Genomic DNA, 6,000 nt, shown 5'->3' on the forward strand with positions numbered 1-6,000 from the left:
TTATAGTTATTGGCCCCAAATTTTAAGTCAAAATCACAGTCGCCAGCAATATTGTTTGTTACATGTTAATAGCACAGGTATTTTACTTTTATCGTGAACCTAAATAGAAGAAATTGAAAGATTTAGGTCCGAAAGCAGGGTCAATCAGTCCGCGCGAACGTTAATCCCCAATAGAGTCAATATATTTGCATCCAAGTATTTAATTTGTATTGGTGAGTGCATATTTCGCATCGTATTATTTATCGCCAAATTTTTCCGAACATTGTCTTTTTGTATCTGATTGCACTTGACTAGAAATCCACTTACCGTATACATTTATATTCAAATAATCTATCGATTAACTATTGTTATTCATACTGAGTTATATATTAATTTGTATAAAAATAATTATGTTAATAATATCTCATTTATAAAAAAAAAAACATAATATGTTTCGCATTCAGAATTAAACTCACTCCTATTTATAGCATGCGGAGACTATGCATATTTAACAAGAACTTTTTTGCTTAATGTGCAAAGCATTAAACATCCTTTGAAACTGAAGAAACACCCACGATGTTATACACAAGATAAATTATAATTATGCAAGTTCTTGCACAATTTGAATAGAAAGTGTACAAATGAAACTAAATTTAATATCATTCTTTACAAAACGAAAAGACAGCCACCGCCGCGCGAAATATTGGTCATTACTCTTGGTGAGAATATTCTAGCTTACAAAATAAATAATACTGTAAAGCAAAAAATGCAATTATCAATAAATGTTAAATGGTAGGCAATTAGTATGTCTTAATCACGATCTAAACAAAACATATACCGAGACGTAAAATAGAAAGAAGAACAAAAGAATGGTCATCCGACAGCCCCGTTTACTAACGAAGCGAGTTTAACAAAGCGAAAAAAGATCCTTTCAGCAATTATTACCACTACACAGCCATAGTTTAAAAACAAAGAATGTTTAATTTTTAGCCGTGGATTTGTTATTCAAATCTTTGGTATGATTGATAAGATTTTTATTAAAATTTTCATATTTACTTTCAACAAAAGACTGCACTATTTATTCGGAAATATATAGCGTCAAGAACGAATATCTGCAGAGTAAATATTATAACGTATGCATAGTCCATTTACCCGATGCTACAAACTTTGATATACAAGCATCTTGAGAGAAAAGTCGCTTTTTCTCCTAGCATGTTTCGAATTATTAAGTATCTATACTGCTGAATACTATCGGTACGTTACGATCAATTACAACTTTTGCTAGTAACTAGGTTCTTATTTGCATATCATTACATGAATTGACATTACATGGATCAATAGCGCTACCAGTAATATGTGTCATGTCACAACCAGTTAGAGTCACAATTTAGCATAAACATTGTTGTAAAGAACTAAAAACTAGAAGTTGCTATAGAAGGCACACAAATTGTAGTCGCTTTCTGCGGTACACGAATAAAAGGGGGGCGAGAACTCTTATCTCACTAAACATAAATTCCATAAAAAGAGTCGAAACGTTGTCGGCAGAGTATGTAGCTGTCAAGGTTCTTGACGTTGTATGTGAAACCATTACCACGTAGGACGTGAAATACGACATAAACGTGCGAGTTACGAGTTAGGTTCTTCCTGCCGCTCATATAATGCGCTCTATTCGCGATAAATTGAAATTGGCACGTTTATCATCACGCCCACCGTGATTGTATTTTTTATTGCTTCACCCACGTTTGTAAGTGTCAGATACGTGTCATAAAAGGATGATTACAGGCTCAAGTTTCGTCTTCCCCCAATTGATACTACAGTAAAAGTGACCATCTAAATTGAGAGTAAAATTACTGTTCCAAGTTGACGACATGTCGACTTCTATAAATTTTGTAGCTGTTTACAGAACCAGTTTGTTTATCGAATTAAACCAAGCTTCTAGTCAAGACGTAAGCTTAGGTTAGACAGTATGCAAATACATCTGGAGCTGTATACTGCAAATATGTAATAACTTATAATATACATAAAATATGTAGCGACTAGCAACAATTTACGTGTTGCACGACATTTTTGCCATATATATTACTGGTCGAGTTTTGCATCTTGCAAGACCAGTTTCCTTATACTTTATCCTCGCCTTACGACGCCGCATATTTTCATTTCGGATATTTCAATTATAAAACCCTTTGGCTTGAGCTTCAATTCCCCTTGGTGCATTAGTTTGTCTTCAGATTTGCTATAAAGGGAAATGAATAATTTCCAAGTCTCGACTATCTTAATATTGGATAATTCAGTTGCAGGTTAGAGCTACTTTAATGGTCCCAGAGACTCGCCAAGCTTTATTACTCAGTACCATAAAAATCAGTGACAATTTCTGACTCCCGCTTTAAAAGTTGTAGAGGCGGGTGCGAAGGTGAAATAGTCTTTTAGTCACATCTTTTATATACAGACAAAATCAAGTGAGCAGATCAACAAAGGTTAATGTATTCTTTTGTGAGCATAGCTTAGATTATGTTAGTACGATACGAAAACGACGGGCAACGCAATAATCCTTTTAAGTCTACGTATTCTAAATTTTACTAAACACTATAAGCCTTAATATCTACTGTCTCAAGCAACGAGCGCGGTGCAGCGTCACATAGTTCTTTGTTATTCAAATTTCGGGTGAAATAACTCCTATTTATGGGCAGTCTTGTCTCTTAGCATCAAGCAACTTGGTGATCTCATTGTCAATTAGTATAAAGAAAAGAACTGAAATTACTAAAAATAAGTATCATAATATTATCAGTCTGTCTGTAACCTGCTTAATATTATGTATATGAGCGAAAATGCTCATTCGCGCTTGGTTTATATGTTATTAGTTAAATCCATTAAACCTAAGCTTAAATTAAACATCCCACGTACGGTTAATCCACACAATTAAACAAGGAGTTGATTCGTAATAATGTAGGTAATACCAGTCGTTTGGTAATTCGCCTTTGATGAGGCTAATTTAATCTATCTAATTGAATTATTGTTAAAAATTTCTTATCTATTCCATAGGCGATACGGACTATAATCAATATTGTTATAACTTTATTTTAAACACACTAATATGAGTTTTTTTTTAAATATCCATTTATCATACTACATAAGTAGCTAATGTAGAATGATTAATATTTTTATAGCCATAGTAAGTATTAGTTCGGCAAGTATTATACAATTAGGTGGTCTATGTTTGCCAATATGAGACTTAGTGATTTTCTTTACTTATTGACAACTAATAAAATAATAGAGCTATTGAATGAAAATGTCGGAGAATGATGGTTGACTTTATATTCACGTGAAAACGTTGGTGGTTTACAAACCAAGTCGAATATCTTTGTACCTAAGTGTCATCATTAGTAATGTCTCCTAGCAGCTCGCATCCAATTTTCTCGGTTCTTTGAGCTTCGTACTTAAACATGAATGTCACGTAGGCTTACCTAATATCTTCTGTTATTAATATCTTCCAAAATAAGATGTTTTTCTGAGAAACTAAAAACTTGGCGACTCGCTAATTCAATTCGAAATGACAAATCATAACGTGATATTCATTCTTATACAATCTATGCAAAATTTGGTGGCACCTCGGCAAAGTTTTATTAGCTTTCGACAACTCTGCAGACTAAACTCCAGTAGGTAGTTACCGCACGGCAGCCGCGTTTCCCAGTTGTGTTTTGTTGGAGAGTTTGCATTATGTTTTACGACCAAACCCGCCATGGTAACTGTAGCTAATCGTTTTAGCTACAATCGGAAAATATCGAGATCCATTAGCATCCAACTACATTGAACATAGTCCTGTGTCATGGTCACAACATTTATTAATTTGTTGACGGCCTTTCAAAAGATCACGAACGTAATGCATTTATATATAAAACGCAAACCTACTTACTATGCGACATTCAATTTACTTTAATGGCAAATAGACGCGTCTACGAGGCTAGTCTAATGTAGACTACCATTTGCTACTTCTATTCTGTCTCTAAAGTCCAATGTTATAAATATAAAAGTGACTCTGACAGTCTGTTACGTTTTCAGTAACCTATCTAAACCGATATTGATGAAATTTGCAATTTAGATAGATTCTAACGTATATGAATATGGAGTAACTTTTTTTTAAAACAATCCGTTACCAACCGAGATCAAAGTTTGTTTGGAAATATTGTCCCTACTCTACATAAAATACTTTGAATTTTTTTTTTGTTAAATTGAGAATTCATGGAAAACGGTAGGTAGCTTAATATGATAAATTATGGTACGGGTAACCGGTTGGATGTGCGACTTATTTACGCTCCTAATATTTTTTCCCGGAAAAACTGATTACGCTAAGCTTCGAAACTTAGGGATTGTTATGACGAATTCGGAAGAGTCCTTTTGTGGCGCTGCCTTGCGTCCCAAGTCCTTTAGGAACCGTAGTCTCCGTCTATATAAGGACTTCTGCAGCTGAATTACTTTGGCATTTGTAATATGAATTTGAGTAGTATGAAGAAGCTTTTCTTGTTGCGCCGCCACGACGCGTGACATCAATTGGTCGTCTTTCACGTCATGACATGGTATGATTCCCCAAAAACCCTAATCCACAGAGAGGCGGATACCACGTAGTTATTAACGTGATGCCATTTCCCATAATTCCCCACTAAACAAAGAATCGTCCAGTTCAGATCAGGCTATAAAAATATATCGCTGACCCGAATTGAGAATCTCTCTAGTTTCCTTTTGTTAATAATTTACGCTTTCCGGCAATCAATATTTACGCGGTCAGAAGGAATGCAAAAACAGTTTATACTTTAATGCAACAACATTATTTAATATATTATTTTAGTCAACACTGAAAGGGATAATTACCACTGTTTCATTAATCTATGTGTTCGTTTATTTTCATCCTTAAAATATATAAATACCTTTTATGTGTTGGTATTCAAAGTCTTCGGCTTCTTTTGATGAATTACATTTTGTTACGTATTTCGCTAGTGAAGGTCAATTATTTAATTGGACCTGCTTTATTCACGGCTTAATAAAACACAGAAATGTCTTCAGTGCAAAGTAATTTTTAAGGCTTACTTTTTGTACTGGGTAAAATTTTGACTCCTTAGAGAAGGTGGTTACAGTAAACGATGTCACAACTGGGTCAGCGATTATTCTAAATGTATAATTAAGCCACACAATATTTCTTGAGCAATATAAAACAAAATATATGTTTGTGTCGACGTCCTTTGAAATTCAATTATTTATAGCTGTGAAAACACGTGCAATGAAATATTCACAGGGCACATTGCCTGCTATACGGTTATAATATTTTTATTATAATAGCTTCCAATGACGTACGTTGCATATTTCATTTTATGCATTTCAATTACTTTCGGCAGCTCTTTGAGAAACTCTCTTTTCGCTATCATATAAAACACAATATATCGTATTTCAATATATATTAATTTGGATCAAAACTAAACACATTTAACTGAATCTCGTATTTATGATTATATATAATATATTCATAATCATTTTATTTAGATAGTATGTACCTACTTCGGCACTTAACAGAAACATGGTCATTAAGTAGATTACTTTTTAATAGGCGAAATAGAAATAATTTATAAGTACTTTACGGAAAAATAATACTTACATGTTTCGATTGTCTTTGTAACTGAAAAGCTGTTTTGATTATTGCATCGCTTGCTCGATTCTTGACTTATTTAACGAGTTATTGAATGTATAATTTGGAAGTTATCATATTTTATTGATCTCTGATGATTTATACATTTTCATTGTTTTAATCATTCCTGGAGCTGAATAATTTGCGGAATGGTTAATACTCTGTAAACAAATGTAACGGCAAATTCAGTTTTTTTTTATTTATCCCCAAAGTATTATTACACAGCGATGGCTTAGTAAAGTCCAAGCTCTTTCGCATGCTAAGTACCCCAGTATCGTTCGGCATAAGAACAGTCCATTCCAACGTTATTTTAAAATTATAAAGAAAACTGTCAAATCGTAATATCCGAT

This window comes from Manduca sexta, chromosome 24 (genome assembly GCF_014839805.1).
Source record: "Manduca sexta isolate Smith_Timp_Sample1 chromosome 24, JHU_Msex_v1.0, whole genome shotgun sequence".
NCBI lineage: Eukaryota > Metazoa > Arthropoda > Insecta > Lepidoptera > Sphingidae > Manduca > Manduca sexta.